This window comes from Fringilla coelebs, assembly GCF_963513975.1.
Source record: "Fringilla coelebs genome assembly, chromosome: 1".
Taxonomy (NCBI): domain Eukaryota; kingdom Metazoa; phylum Chordata; class Aves; order Passeriformes; family Fringillidae; genus Fringilla; species Fringilla coelebs.
Genome location: NC_140028.1, coordinates 50,476,197 through 50,493,576, shown reverse-complemented (window position 1 = coordinate 50,493,576; position 17,380 = coordinate 50,476,197).

The window sequence follows — 17,380 nt, the reverse complement described above, 5'->3', positions numbered from 1 at the left end:
ATAAGGTACAATGGGGGATATTAGAGCCTGGCCACTGGGATGGAAACATACCTGAAACCTAAGGTGTTGATCAAGGGTTCACTTGTCAAATGAAAAGGAACATGGATGAGTCTCTTAAGAGCTAAAAGGTATTCCAGTTCAGTTGCATAAACTACGTTTAGCCATGACTGATGAGTCAATACACAAATGTGGCAATGAAAATCAACATGAAAAAAGAGTTTATCTTATTTGCCTGCCAGTCTTTAATGTTTTTGATCATTCTCTATTTGTCTATTGATTTGATGGCATGATTTTCCAAAATGCTTTCCTTCTTCCTCTTGGGGTTCATGGAGGGTATGGCTTTATCATTTGCATAAAAAGGAATAGGAGGTTTTCATCTTTGCTTTTATCTGACATGAAGCATTAAACTACAAGTCTTCAAGATTCTCAGATCTTTTTTAGTCCATTTGAACTAGAAACCTCTTTTTCGGTGATCTGAAGTAAAGTTTGGTAAATTAAGACATACATGTTTACATTCTTCTTCTGCTTGTATCATCTATTTTTATACTAGTTGTTTTGATTTATTTGCTGTTTTGGAAGGATTTTGCATAGAATTTTTAAGAAAAGGGGAAGAGATGGTGCTGGAGGGTTTCAGCTAAAGTAGTGCTTCTGCTTCTAGACCATGTACTTCAGGGAGGATTGGGGACCTACAGGATAAAGATCGGGAGAAATTTTTGAGAGAAAAGGCTTCATTTACAATAATTGCTAAGTGAAAAAAGAAAATTAAGAGGAGATACTATAACCTTTACTTAATCAGAAGGTTAAGACGAAGCAAATTTATTTTTCCATTCTATAAAGGGAATGATAAAAACTAACAGGATTGCTTTTCAGATATTAAGTTTTGGTAGGGTGGTTGATAAAATAACCATCTGCAGTTTATCCCAGGTCATTTGTGGTTTTTCTATGATCATGAGGAAAGAAGGGGCAAAGCAGAATCAAAATGACAGTGTGAAAGAAGTAGGTGTGAGACATGCAGTTAATTCTCTGAGGTAGAGGGCTATTTGAGGGTTTGGCTACACAGGAAGATTTTGTGAGGCCCTGGAAATCTAATTTTTAAGAATTATTGCTGTAAAAATTTTTTTAAAATTAATTAAGAAGTGAAAAATAGAGTTTATAGAATTGTTTGGGACTCCTTTAGAGTGATGTTTTGTTAGTAAGTTTTGCAGTTCAGCAATATGCCAATCCTGAGTCTCTAGTTAGCTGGGAGGGTGGTTCACATTTGACATATGCAGCGGAGCTGTCAGTTTGCAGCAAAAAACAGGGCAGGTCATGTTTCCAGTGTTAATTTACACTTGACATCTTTATTTATACCTGGGAAATGCTGTTATAAAATATTAGAACACAAATAATGCTGGCACAGCAGGGTTTTCAAAAAGAGACTTGTGTTGAATTTCTTCCCACAAAGTTAGGAAATAAATGCATCTAAAATTAGAAAACTCTGTGCTAATTGTAGGAAGATGCCACACTAGTTACAGCATTCTCAAGCCATTGGTTTTTTCCCCAGGGAGAAAGAGATGAGACCCACTGAGCACTAACAGTAATGAGACTTCTTCAGTCACAGTAATTATGTTCCAATTTAGATAAAATTTCAGTGTGCGCTGGAGATGTTTCCGTTTTATTGTCTGTGTGTATTTAAAGCAGTAGAACTCTGTGTTACAAGCATCTCCAACCACCATGCATTAAGAAACTGTAGCATTTAGTCCAACTTGCTTCCAGCATCCATAGGATCCTATTGAAACTTTAATCTGAACTTGAAGTATTAAAAAGTCTTTACTGATACAAAAATATCTTACCCCTATGGGTAAAAATGGTTAACTTTCAGTCTTATCATTCCTTCTAGAGGTTTCTGTGGTCCTGTGGTTGGGCATGGGTGGTATGTGCTGATTTTACTGAAGACAAAAAATATCTGATATTTTGTCCATCCTTTTGGGGACCAATAACACTCCCTAAGAGTCCAGTTTCCTTCAGTAAATTTGAATGCTGCTTTACTGTTTCATGGAAGGTGTCATTCTGGATCTCCCTTAAAAAAGCAAAATAGGTCAATAATAGGTGTTTGCATAACTCTGTGCCCTATCAGAAGACCATAGTATCTGAGGACAAGTGCAAAGGTAATTTTCCCTGCAACATATTGATTGCTATAAATTCATTTCAAGCCTCCTTGGAATGCTTGAAAGCAAGTCACATAGGGGTATCCAGTTATGGTTTTAGTGGAAAGTCTCCAATCCTCTAACTCACCTGCTACATTTGCTCCCTAATTGCTCTTTCATCATGGTAATTGTGGGTGAATAATACAGCAAAGTAGCTCTATTTAAGAAAAAAAATAAAGTAATGGTAGAGGTCTTTTCAGTGTATTTGAGTAGGAAAAAAGATCAGTCCTTTTACCACCAAAAAAAACCAGGAAGTAAATTACACCTTCTGAATTGGCTTTGCCCCCTCAAAGTAGAAATTTCAATAGTTATAACTGAAAACTCCCAGGCATAACACAAGATTTTTCCAGGCAGCTAAGTAAGCTTTAGATACAGCACATGGTAGTCACAGTGGACCTATCATAGTTTAAACATGAAATAAAGTTAGCAGTGCCAACTCAAGATATTCAAAAACATCCATCAAGCTCCAGAAATCCTCGACTTATGTTTCTTTTTATTCAGCTGCTGGTACCCAAGTTTTGGGACTCCCTTGGATCTTGTTCTCACACAAGTGATGATTAGAGGCTTACTTTATTTTTGATGCTGAGTGAGTTTCTCACATTCTTTATCACATAGTATAAAATATAACTGTGCTGTTAAACCAAAATGGAGTTTTTCACTGAGTGTGCTGAGGTGGCATTCCTTGAAGAAGCTGTGTATGTCTACTAAATGAAATGTGATTCTGTAGTACAGTTAATTTATAGTTCATCCGAAGATGTCTTGGAGATAATGGCTTGATTCATGAAAGCAGATGACAAATGCAATAGCATCAAATGCAGGGGGATGTTCCTCTTAAACAGGTGAATTAATTATTTCCCTTTTAAAGAGCTATTTTTGTTAAACTCTTCAGGAAAAGAAGCCCTTCATAAAATTGATAGACTACATATCACTTGTAAATTAAAATAAAATTATTAATAAATTCACTTTAAGAATTTTTTGCAAGTCCTCCTTCTCTAACTAAAAAACAGCTCATAGTAGAAATCCAAATAAAGCAATATATATCCTCCACCTATCCAGCAGAAAACTTTGAAATACAATAGTGGGGCATGGGCAGAGGAGTAATTCACTATTGAAAAGGAAGAAGAAAGCATGAAGTCTACAGATTGCTTAAGGAGAACTTTCTTCACTCCAGGCCATATCTATGTAGACAGCAGATGCAATATGCAATATTTTATAGACAGAGAGGTGCATATATGGTACATTTCTGCAGGCATCAAACAGCATGAAACCTTTTACATTACAGGATGAAAATAGTTATTGATGAAAAAGAAAATTGAAAAGATTGGCTTCTGACTTAAATCAGAAAAAGGGTCTGAGAAAGAGAGATGCTGTCTCTTATAATTACAAAATGTAGTTCATTTTTTTGCTGTTTCCCCAGTCCCTTTGAAGACCTTTGACCAGTGTTATGATCTCTCTAGTTCTCTGCCAGGATAAGCAAACAAATAATTACACTCTTGGGGGATTTTCTAAACATCGGATCCAGTTATCTTCTTCTGTTTACTTCATATCAAAGTTACTCCTGTCAGTCCCTCAAGCTGCTTCTGGCTTAACTGCCTGCAAGTGAGAGAATAGGCCGTCATGTCTGATGTTACTCTTAATACACACTAACTTGACAGAAAAAGGAGAGAATTCCTCTCCAGAGCTGACATGATTGATCACTTTGATGTGTATTAGCTTTCTTTAAACTACCCTCAGAAAATGACAATTCAAAGTCTAATTTAATACTCTCAGTGCTCGTGGCTTCTTTTAACTAAATATCCCTGTTAAGTCTTGTAGGACATGCTCTTAAACACATTTTTTGCTGATTAGAGAATCAGCATGATACTGACATAATTCACTATTAATAAATTTAATTCCACATAAAATTTTTTAACCCTCTCAGTGTCCGAAGACTTAGAGTCACATCATGTAACAAAGTATTATGTTGTTATCAAGTATACAGTTTTGATGTCTGAAGGGACAGCAGATGAGTTGACAATTGTCCTGTTTCTATAATCTACTGGAAACAGTCTAGTCACTTTTTTATTTGGCATTTTTCTAGGACTATGACAACTCTACACCAGTATTTTCAGGTTTACTTTCAAAATAGCAGTAAAAGTAGTTTTGTAGTGGCTCATGTCATAGTGTCTCAGGTCTTCATTTTGCAAGTAAAAAAATAATTGAGTCTTGTGAATATTGAACATTTCCTGAGAGTCAAATGGGATTTATTTTGTTTTCAGCCATTATCATGAATACTTGAGTTTTTCAGCCCAAATAATGGTTCTCTTAGGCAATGCAAGACTGCTATTTATCCTTTTTCCAGTGGGATCCCTTCTAGGAGAAGGGAGAATCTTGTATTGCAGTAGGAGACATTATTTATTTTTCCTTAATTGTTTTATTTTAAAAGATTAGAAATATATCTTCAGTGAAATTATAATCTGAGGTGCTTTTAAATTGAAGAAATGTATTTTGATTCTTCCTTCTTAAAATTATTTCATAGCTGCAAAAGAGAAAAATCAAATTATATGCCTTTCAGGGGAAGAAGAAGTAACCTATGTGCTACTGGTTCTGGTTTGGACCTTTAGATTTCCATCATTTAATATTCTCAGTAGCTCCCGTTTATTTCATATACAGCATTAAGATAAACAGCACAGGCAGAGCATGTGATTTTATCTGAACCAGAACTGCGGAAGAGACACAGACAGTCCTTGTTATTATCCCTGTTATTATGTACAAAGATACATTTGATAGGAAGCCCAGAAACCATAAATTTCAGTTCCAGCTCTCCTCCTAATTGCTGTTAATATTTCTATTTCCTTCACATTACACATGGTTCATATTTCTAACTTTGACAGTATCTTTCAGTGGTTCATTTTCACAAAATATTGGACAGCTTCTTCAAGGTCACTTTAAGCAGAGCTGGGAACAGACTTCAGATTTCTACTGCATTGGCATTAAGACTCATTTGCTTTGCCAACCCTGCAACAGGATTATGGAAAATAATTTTTATGCTGCAAAACATTTGCACTAAGAAGTGAATTTGGATGGTGTTATAATGTTCATTTTTATGTTTTCAGCTAAGAAAACCTATTTTTCTGAAAACAGTTTTTTATTCATTTGAATGTGTATATTCAGAGCCTGTTATGGAATCTTTTGCCCATTTCTTATATGCAGGACATCTGCTGATGAAAGCTACTAAAAATGTTAACATTTGAGTTAATAGGCTTGTCTTTCATCTCATTTTGCAAGATGCAGCAGAAGTTCTTTAAGGACATGAGATGTCTCAAGCTATTTCTAGTCAGGCCTAAAGCTCTTCCCTTACAGGTCCAGTTTGAATCCTGCACAGCTCAGTGCTTGAAGTGCCATGACCATCTAAGAAGTATTTGGAATCTCTATGAGATGAGTTTTGGTTGTCATCTCTATGAGATGAATTTGTGAATTTCCAGTTCACTGTCCAAGGGGCTTTGTTAGTTCTTCAGAGCAGAAGCATCCCTTTAGTGTTTGCTGGGTTCCTGTCCCAGCCCAATCAAACCTTGATTCCCTGCTAAGAGCTCCTGCCACTGGAGACATATTAAACTCACTGCCTATTTGGAGGGAGTGGCAAAGTCATTATTTCTATACTTACAGGAAATGAAGTGGAGAATTAGAAGACAGAGTAAAGAATTCTGGCTTGACCTTCTTTAAAGCCTTCATAATTGGGGTTCTTTTGCCTCAACTCTTGATTTTTTGGGTCTGACTTTTATGCTTAAATCACTCTGCCTTGGCCATTCTCTTTTCAAAAAACACACAGAGAAAGGGATGGAGTTCAAAGATGATGCTGTTACATCAAATGAGGCATTTGTTACTCCATCAATGGGCAGATTTAGCTCAATCTCCTTTCTGTATGAAATTAGGTCCTAATCCATCTTTCACATTACCTTTGGCTATTAACTGAAGTCACTAATTCAAGGGCCCAACTACACTCTATTCTCATGTAATCAATATAAACAGGTATTATTTTGCATATTAAATAAGTAAAATTAGGTAGGTTTAAATTCAAGTCGCAGATCTTAGCAGCGCCTTCTAGAACCAAAACCAAGGAGGTGACTTCTCCATACAAGAAAAATACAAGGTAGAACTCCAATACCCTGAGGCCATTGCTTATTACAAAATAATTCTTTCCCTTTAACAATATCCCTTCACCACTGCAGGTAGTGAAGCTGCAAAACAGGAGAGGAGTGAAACTGGCACCATGCGGTGAGTAGGGTCACCAAGACGATTAGGGCTTGCCAGGTGGGGAGGCTGAGAGCTGGGTTTGCTCAGTACTGCTTAGAAAGGAGTGTGAATGTATTGCTATTTTCAGCTCTACCTGTTGACAAAGAAATTCCATTTTGATATTAGGGAAAATAATTTGCAGGTAAGGTAGTGATTAACCATTGGGGCAGATCTCTGAGAGGCTCTGGCATCTCCATCCATACTGAGAACTTGACTGGACATGGCCCTGAGCAGCCCGATCTTACTTTAAAGTTAGCTTTAACTTTTAAGCTGCCCTTGCTCTGACCAAAGGGTTGAACCAGATGACTTTCATAGGTCCCTGCCAGCCTAGATTATTTTATGACTCTGTCCCCTGAAGCTGCCTGACTTGGCAAGGCAGAGCTGTGCTGCAGCCAAAAAGGAACTGCTCTTGTACAGCGTGTCCCTTCCTTGCCTGCCCTGGGCCACTGCCCCATGCTGGGCACTCATGTTTTTCTTGCTAAGTGTGGATGGGAAGAGCAGATGTCAGCTGAGCCACAGCAGCCTTCTACTGTTCCTGGGATACCATCAGCTCTGTGGTACAGCCATTATTATTTGTGCAACAGAGAACTGAATGTGCAACTGAGAACTGAATGTGGAGAGTCAGTGCCTTTGAATTCATCATAGGATCTTTGATCTTTCTGTTTGAAAGTACTTTGACAGTTTCTTTTAAAACATCTGACAAAAATAGCTCAGTCTGGAAGCCAGCAGGTGTTTAGGCACTTTTTTTATTGCATATATTAATAAAAAATGAGTCATTTGTGTTAATCTGTGTTAGGCTGTTACAGATCTGCTTTGTACTGCATTAAAGAGATATTAGCCAGGAATATTCAACAGCTCTATGAGGAATGCTTCACTGTGTTCAAATATGACATGGCAACATACTTATGTCAATACAGATAAGGGCTTAATAAAATGGGGAAAAGTGAATTCACTTTCAATGTTTGAGCATGGACATATGGTGCCAAACAATTAATTGCATTGAGAAGCAGGACTCTGTGTTCTAGGCTGACACAGATTGAGCATAAAAAGCTACAAAATTTGGCCCATAATCTTGAGAAAAAAATAAAATGCAGATGCAGAAAAAACTTCTTATATAAATGGCTGTGTCAAGTTCTATGTTCTCTTTCTGTTATGCCACCAAATTCTCCAACAGATGTGTAGTTCTCTATGACACCTTACTGTCCACTTGCTAGTCCAGCTTTTACTGTGCTTCCTTTGTGTTTGCTGGAGAAAAAGAAGATAAGGATGGGACAGCTAACATGAAAGCCTCAATTTTTACTTATTCTATCGAGTATTTAGAACAGAGAATAAAAAGGTTGCACTTCAAAGGCTAGATAAATGTTTTTTAATGTTATTCAGCCATAGCACAGAATTACGTCAGTAGCATGTTTTCCACGATGCTTTGTTGCATTTAATGTGAATAGGCTGTAGAAAATATATAAAGACATGAGGATAAACAACCCTTCTTTTTCCCTGAGCACACCTGTCAGCAAAAGGATGATTTAAGGTCTTTTCCCAGAGAAGCAGGGCCTGGGTGCTTGACACATCACAGGGAGCCTCTGCTTTCTAAAACTGTGCAGTCTTTGATTTCCATTCCAAATATCCTGCAGTGTCAAACACACAGATTTGGATTTGAGCTCCTTTGCAAGTATTTTGTCTGATCCAAAGTGCTGAAACTGACAGGGACAGATACACTTCCATGAGAGTATAGATATACAAAATTGCACTGCTATACTTTGTAGTGTTTTGTAAGTACAACAAGATGGAATTTTGTATCTTTTTAGTCCTGTGATTTTAAACAACAATATTTATTTTTATATTGTTGTTATGTAAATTCCTTATAATCAGAGGATAAAGGTGTCTCCAAGACTTCGTAGCAGAAATCAAACTTTTCAAGATGCCCTGAAAAGTACTGAAGAAACAGAACAAAATTAGTGTAAGAATTATGTGCCCCATGAGGTATTAATTACAATATGTTTAAGGGAATTTAGAAGAGGTGCATGTGCAGAAGGAATCAGGAATATTGTCAGTTTATGACTCATTTACTTGATGCTTTTTCTTACTTTTTTTTAAAAATGGTTTCATATAAAAGAAGCAAACTTGAAAAAAACATAATATGTGATACAGTGCACCATCTTTTCTCTGAAAGCATGCAATTATAAAGAGATTGCTTTTTTGTATAAATTTTCCAGATTTTACATTATTAATTGCAAATTTTTGTACACTAATAAGGAGTTGAGATGGTGACTGTATAGGTCACCAGAAGAAAATCAAGAAAGATGACACTGAATCATTAACGCTGCCATATGTTTACAGCTTTGTGTGTGAAAGGAGAATTTTCTAATGATGACCTGATTCTGGCAGCCTGTCTGTTTTCCACCATCTTTTGCAAGTGGAACTCAAAATCAAACAAAATGTACACATTACTTAAATTTTTCTGTTTAAAATACCAGAGACTGTTTTCTCTCAGGCATGAATCAGAGGTTGAACTCCTGTTTAGGGAACTGAGCATGTTACTATTTGAAATACTGTAAGTTAGCCTGCTTGGCTTGAAGCTGTTCCTCAAAGGGCACAGCTCAGGTCTCACTCCTTGTTTGTACCTGCCAGCCCTACAAAAATGTCTCAGACAGTGTCAGTGCTTAGAGAATTCAAACTGGCACAAGCTGCTTTTGTTTAGGTACCTGAATCCTGTTTCTTACTGCACCATTTAGAGGGCTGTTAAGGTACCAAACTGAATTTTCCCTGCAAATTTCATGCTTAACCACCACCAAGTTTCTTCCCATATGTTGATGCTTTTCTCCAATTCCATTAAAGGTCCTAATATTTTCTTGTTCCTGCTATTCATTTGTCTTGATTAGACCAACTGGAAGGATCCTGTGGAAAGATCTTGGGATCTTGGGTGCATGATCTTAGCTGTGGATCTCTCTTGTGCTAAAGCAATACAAATAGTGCTAAATGAGTGAAAAGACAATAAACCATTTGAGAAAGGAGCTCTTTGTTCTGATATTTGTAGATTAAGCTCTTGGGATTCAAAGTGCCCTAAACTGTTAATGTCAATACACCCTACGCAGGAGTTGTGTGGGCTAATTAATATTAATGGCCTTAAGAAAAATAAATCAATCACTTTTGTATGAAAACTGAAAATTTTATGTTCTTGAATACTATAGGAGCAATTTTGTACTTATGTTAATTTCTAGTAAAAGGAAGTTTTAATTAAATAATTGAACTGTTCAGTGATCTTAGTGATTCTGATTACTTTTACCCTTACTAGCTCCACTGAAAGCACTTTCGGTGTTTGTGTGACACCGTTTGTGTCAAGCTCAGCAGTGGTACTTCCATTTTGGAAGAAGATAAAAAGGGACATACCAGCCTTGCAAAGTTGTCAAGACAGTTTACCAGCCTGTGTGCAAAATCTTTTTCTGCATTCTACTATGATGATTGAAGGAAATGTTTTCTATCAGTGTCTCAGCCTACTTCTGTGTAACACAGGTCTTAAAAATTGTCACTTAGCATGTAGCTGTTTTGAGGAAATACATGCTGAAGCAAAATGTTAAGATCTTCAGATGAAAAGGCTATATTTGTCCTCCTAATTACTGTCATTGCTTTAATTAGTAAGATCTTGGCTTTGAGCTATGACCTTGAGGTTAAAAAAATATTAATTATCAGTCTTTGAGAAATTATAATTAACCTAGTCAACCATTAAATTGTTTAGATAACATTTGATAGTATTTCATTAATATAAAATATAAACTCAGACTTTTTTTATGTCTGAAATGTCATTTAAATTAACCTTTATTCCTAAATGATGCTTCATATTTTGAAACAGCTTTTTTCTCACTAACGTAGACATTCTCGTATGTTTGTTATGTAAGGCATTTTACTAAAATCCAAATTCAGCAGCATACTTGGGAATTTCAACTTCTTATTTGCGCATTAATGCTTGTTAGTTTACTGATCAGGGTTGAATTCCTGTCCAGGACTGAATGACCATTTAGTTAGTCAGTGTTGGAGTTTCTTCCTATGGTATGGAAAGACAGCCAGAGTGTTGTTCTCTGTAGATTTCTTTATGAGATTTGGTGTTGGGAATGTCTGAGGCACTATTTGGGCAAAAGGGAAGAGATCTGTTGTCGGAGAAGGGCATCATTAGGGGACCATGTGGTTTGGGACAGCCTAGAGGCACTGCAGATCAGATATGCTCCACAGAGGATAAAAAATGACCATTAACCAGGGTCTGATCCCAACCAGAACTCAGCCCACAGAAAGATGGATTAAAATCAATCTTATTCCCATCTCTAAAAGGAGTGCACAGTCCTTTGTTGTACCACACAATGGGGCAGTTCAGAACCCTCTGCTTGCTCTCAGTGTGTGTAACAGGAGGCAGACACTGCTGGGAGTGTTAGTCCTTAGAAATAATAAGGTGCCATGGTTCCCTGAAGGAGCCTGTGTTCCTGTCAGGCTTCCTGGTACAAGTGCAGAGTGTTTGGGTTTGCACCTGCCTTGTGTTTGATCCCATTTTCTCTGTAAGGGGATATGCACTTCCAGCACACCGGTGCCTCCTGTACCAGCAGCTCACAGAGCTGGTGGGAGAGAATCACTGGCGTTTTTTCCAACTACCATGGCAACTTAGATGTCTAATTATAGAAATTACCTTCCTTTACCCCATTCTTAATGGGACAGGGGGGAGCAGAGCAGAGTGAAACAGGGGAGAAGAGGAAAAAATTTACCTTAAAAATGAAAAATACCTAACTGTAGTCCCTTCACTAGTAAGGATATAGCTTATTAAATAAACTATGTTCAGAAATATCTAAGTTGTACATTTCCCTGCCACAGAAGACTGTCATTTAATTTTAAATTGCTGGATGTTTTCAGTCAGGGGCTCTGAGAAGGAAGCCTTCCCATTAAATTTCCAGCAGTCAGGCACATACTGTGGTTAGCCTTTCCCACTTCACCCAGCAGTCACTGAGCTTCAGCTGAAGTAAGCCTGTTTGTGCAAACAAATCTTCTTTAGGAACACTCTCCTTCTGGTAGACTTTTTCCTTAAAAAATAAGAGATCCTTCAAGAGGTTAGACTTCCTAGTTACGTCATTAAAGAGAAAAATCCAGCTGCTTTGCTTTTAGTGCATGGAAATCAAAGGAGTGAGGACATGGGGCCTTGCACCTTGTGACTCTCAGCTCAGTGCAAAGCTTGCTGTGTCTGGGTTGAGATGTTCAGAGGAAGGTGTGGATGAACACCTTTTAGCTGAGCAGACCCTGCTGCAGCATCTCTCAGGCAGGCATGCCCTCTGCAGTCTGAACACTCATTGTGGCAGCCACCCTGTGACCAAGGGGAAAAGCGTTTTGCCTCCTCCAACCTTCCACAGAGCTGACAGACAAACTTAACTAGTTCTCTGATAATTAAGGGGAGAAAACATCAACTCCCTAGACATGGCCATTAGCATCTTTTATAGTGTCAAGTAAGTCAGTGGTGTGACAGTAGTGTGACAAGCTGTGAAAATGTCTTTGGCCACAGCGCAGTGGGCTGTCCATGGGAGTGCTGGAATGGAGGTTAATGCAGGAATGGTGCACTGTAGTGCTCACCAGAGTATTTCTTCCTAGGAAGTATGGTGTAGATATGCTTGGATGATGAGTGTTCCCTGAGCTGTCCAGATTACCATAAACTATCAATATCCCCCTAATACGGCAAACACAGATACAGTTTTCATCTTTCTGGGGCAGGCAGATTTGCAATTTTAACTCAGAGGAATCTCATTACTCTTATCCCAAAGACTGAGAAATGCTAAAACAAGATAAACAAGGAAAGCTTTCAGCCCTTTTGCAGTAAATGTTACTTTTACATTTCAAAATGGATTTAATTGAATGGAGGAAATTTCGTTCCAGAATCCTCGCTATGCAACTGAAAGCAAGTGGGGTGCTCCTACATTTATTTTTTGGCTTTTTTATCTAAAGCTTCTCAAAAGAATAATTTTGCTATGACTGTAGCTTTTTCAAATTAAATATCTGCAGCCTTCTCTATCTTCCTAGACAAGAACAGCACATTGGAAAGTTGCAAATGAAATGAGATAAAACGTCGTTTGGCAGAAGGAGACAAGCTTGGCAGTAGTGAATGAATGGGAGATTGATATTGTTCATGTTGGCATCGTGAGTGGGGCTAGGAAAGGTGGGATATTTAGGAGTCCACTAAGCACTGCTGTGAGGGGCTCGGTGAGCCTGTGAGTCACGTACCAGTAACAGTGAAGATGTTGGAGATCTGGTGATTTGTAGAAATACACACTCTTCAGATGTCACTGTCTATAGGGATTAATGATCTAGGCCCTTCCACCAGACTGAAGTCTTTTCTCATGCACTCTGATGAATGTTGTGGCTTTTCAAGGATTGTTCTTCCATTTATAAGGTGGGGAATAACTTGCCTGCACAGATGTTCTTAGGAATTTTGTGGTGGTGTTTGCAGGGGTCCCAGGACGAGGGAAGAGATGGGAATCTTGGCTCCATGTTTCAGAAGGCTGATTTATTACTTTATGATATATATTATATTAAAAGAAAATTATATACTAAAACTACACTAAAGAAAGAGAGAAAGGAGACGTCAGAAGGCCAGCAAGGAAAGGAATGGAATGATAATGAAATCTTGTGACTGCTCACAGCCTTGACACAGGTGGCTGTCATTGGTCATCAGGTAAAAACAATCCACATGGAACCAACCAAAGATGCACCTGCCACATTCCACAGCAGCAGATAATTATTGTTTACATTTAATTTCTGAGGCCTCTCAGTTTCTCAGGGGAAAAATCCTAGAAAAAGGATTTTTGAGAAAATATGTCTCTGACAGGAATTTGATACTTCCTATAGCCACTGACCATGGAAAAGGATTGTGTGGGCTTTTTTCTAGTGGCTGTTGGTCTTCCTTTTCTTTCTCTTTTTCTGAGATACACAATGGGATTCCACATTCTTATTATACCCAACAGAATATTATTAAAATAAAATTGAAAGCATAATGTTGTGCACAACTGTACAAGAGTTTATAAATTACAGTGTATCATTCTTACTTTTTGCACTTCATTCTGTCTTCACAAAATGAAATTTGGAAATGGCTTACTGGCTTTTTCAAATATAGTTTTTCAGGAATGTAAAATAGTGTGTAATGTCATTCTTGTCTGAAGAAAATGCTTCTCTAAAGAAACTCATGCAAGCATTTCACCATTCATGTTCCTTGCTGTCCTTCATCTTGTTCATAAAGTAAGGAATTTCAGATTCTGGGTCTGTCAGCTCTAAGAGGTAATTAAAATGGCAGCTGGACTATTGCCCTTCTTACTGTTCAGTATTTTCTTTAAATGTGTATTTTCAGTGATACTTGAACAAATCAATTTTTTAAGACCTCCCATTCATTCTCTTCTAAATTAAATTTAGGCCAAAATCCATATAAATACCTTTAAGTGAGTGTTTTTCAACTGCTTTTTCAACCTCTGTAGATATTGGCAGAGTCCTGCTATTTGTTATTTTCATTGTTATCATTAGTGACAAAGAGTCTGTGGAGTGCAAAGTCCAGTGCAGCCACAATCAGCTGTGCAGGCTCCTTTTCCCATCCTACCCTAAATCAGATTTTGTAGAGCACAGATCCATTTAGATACGAATATGATGAGTATTTTTTGAGGACTATTTGTTTCTTTGTGGCTGCTGAAGTTATTATTATTTATATAATTCAGTGTTGATGAAGATGTTTGAAAACTGCACAGCTGGAAATCGTAGCTAATTGGACCTCCCATACTTACACATTTTGGTCCTTCTAGTGACTTTTGTAGTAGTACTATTCAAGAATAATTTGGGGTGTTTGCTTACATTTTTCCTTTTGAGAAAGCGAAAGTGTGTTTTGACTTGGAGGGTGCTCAAAGGCATTTAACAATTTTGATTTGAAAAAGATCTTCTGTGGTTATGTTCCAGTTACACTATGTATAGCTTCTGCCAGCAGCTAACTCACTGGTTTAATGTTCTCTTCCTTACAGATATTTCAATACCTGTTGCTTGCCCAGACCTCACTAGAGAAAATAAAGGAAATGACCTTTTGATAGAAAGGACAGCATTAGTTGCAGCTTTCAACTTGCTTTGAAAGACAAGGTGTAATGAAGCTGATTTCATACTCAGGTGTATGATGAGGAGGTTTTGTAATATTTTTGGATGTTGTCTACCTACATGACCTAATTCTTAATCCATTTTTTTCTCTGACATTCAAGTGAAAGTCTGAGCCTCTGGTACCATGTAATGGGATGACATCATAACCATTTGACACAGCATTTATCATAGAGTGGTGTACATAGATTATGTGAACTGTGCACCTTCAACCTGTCTGGTTTCCCTCCATTTCTTTATTTTACTGCATTTTTCTGAATTACTTATTGACTATATCAGCTTGTTTCTGTGCAGTTGAAATGACTTTTTTAATGAGGTAACTAAAGCAGCAAGTTGAGTCATCATGAATGTTCTTGAGCTGAACTTTCAAACTATTGTTTTAACAAGAGAAAAGACACTCTCTTTGTTTCTGGTTTGTGTCCATGTGTCCATTCCCAGGCACTGCCCAGGAGTGATGCTGGGCCTGCCTCTGTGAGGTGGCACTGGGGCTGTCCTGTAATGGACAGAGGTGGCTCCAGCCAGCTCCAGCCAAGGGCAGGGCTGAGGTCCTGAGGGACATTGATTGCACCTCTACAACAACATGTTTAACAAAAAGCAAAAAACACTGCAGAGCAGGCGCGAGAGAGCAGTGAGAAAATCTTGCAGAGAGACCCCAGGATCAGTGAAGAAGGAGGGAGAGGAGGTGCTTCAGGCACCAGGGCAGAGGTTCCCCTGCAGTGGTGAGACAGCGTTGCCCCTGCTGCCCATGAGGGACCACACTGGAGTATTTTTCCACCTGCAGCCTGTGGAGCAGGTGGAAATGGCTTGAAGGAAGCTGCATTCCTTGGAGAGTCCATGCTGTAAGAGGCTCCTGGCAGGACCTGCAGCCCATGGAGAGGAGCCCACGCAGGAGGAGGTTTACTCACAGGAGTTGCAGCCCATGGGAAATTCTCTCTAGAGCATTCTGTTCCTGGAAAAGTGGACACCATGGAAAAGATCCATGTTGGAGCTGTTGTTGTGGAACTGCAGCCTCGGGAAAGAGCCCACATTGGAGCAGTTCATGAAGTATTGTACCTTCATGGAGGGACTATACTCTGGGAAAGGGGGACAGTGTGAGGAGGAAGGAGCAGCAGAGATGGAGCATCATGATCTCACCACAAACCCCATTTCCCATTCCCCTGTGCCATTGGCAGGCAGGTAGAAGCATCAAGAATGAAGAAGTTGATTCTGACAAGAGTAGGGGAAAATTATTTGTAATTTTGTCTTTTTTACTTAAATACTACTCTATTTGTAACTGGCTATAACTTAAAATTATTTCCCAAGCTGAGTATGTTTTGCCTGTGGTGTTAATTGGTCCTTGCCTTTAGCTCAAGCTTTTTCATCTTATTTTCTTCCCTTTTCTTGTGGAGGGGAGGAGAGAGAGAGAATGATTTGGCAGATGCTTGAGTCAGCCAAAGTCAAACCCACCACAGTTTCTTAATTCTTTGGCAAAAATTTGGACTGTATCCTTCTAGCTGAAAATATGCACTGCCTAACATAGCAGAATGGAGATTGTATTAAAATTGGGAAATTTGTATGTGACTTCAAGCCATGAAAATTATGTGTATGACTCACAAGAAAGAAAGCACACTGTGGAAAGATTCTAAAGATGTTTGTACTGGGGTACGAAACACTGTCAGCCTAAAATTAGTCTAATGTTGCCTTTTCTGACTTTTCTGAAATTTCATTGAATCTGCATGTCTCTGATTAGGAACATTAAGAAGACAGTTCTAAACATACTGCCACTTTTAATTAAAGCATCCACTAGGCCATGTTATTAAAGTATGATCTGAATGTAGTACCCTTTTTAAACTCAACTTGCTCTTGTAAATCCTTCAAGATTGAAAGATACAAATGGTGAATTTGGTTAGGAGGACAGGACCTTGACCACCATGGAAGTCTCCTATACACAGCCACTTTCTTTTCCAGCTGGAATATTCTTTGAATGAAGTTCAGGTCAGCTGCAAACAACTTTTGATAAAAACATCTGTATCCCTATCCTGGAGCTGTTATCTAGAGATTAAGTCTAAGCTTGGCTAAAGCAGCATGGACTTGTTCTGGTTTTTTTGTGTTGTCCACCCAAAGCTACTCTAATCATTTTAATTATTTTCTCTAATTACCTTTTTTTTTTTACCATTCTGTGTTGTGCCTTCACTGAGTGCTTTTCTAGTGGTAAGAAGTTCCCTAGTATATTCTCTGCTGGCAAAGTGCTATTGCTAAAATAAATCATAGTCTTGCTGTTGCTAGGATAGCACATTGAACTCTGTTTTGAAGACCTTTAACAAAGGAAGCTTAACATTGACAAAACTGTGTGTGACATTTGTCACAAAATTAATTGCTGTAATTACTTCCTCATAGTGACTCCGGCTCATAATTTCTGAACGGGCTTATTTCAGCCCATCATCATGTAATAATGTAGGGCAACTGGATGTCTGCAACACAGAGGGCAAAGTTGATGTAAGCACACCTTTGTACATCCTTACCTTGGCTATACCACTGATTTTGTCTACTGACCTGCACCAAACTCTTCAGTGGTAATTTGTGCTATTGAACAGCAGAAATTTCCCAGCATTGCAATTACAGACTCTTGCTTGGAGGGCTTGTGAGCTGTGACACTTGCAGGATGTAATGTATAATGTAGTGGAAGTGAATCCCTAAGGATATTCTATAGTAGGATAAGTGTATGCCAAATTATGTTCAGAGCTGACAACACACCCACATTTGGGATCAATTTTCAGTGATACGAAATGCTCTGTTTTAAA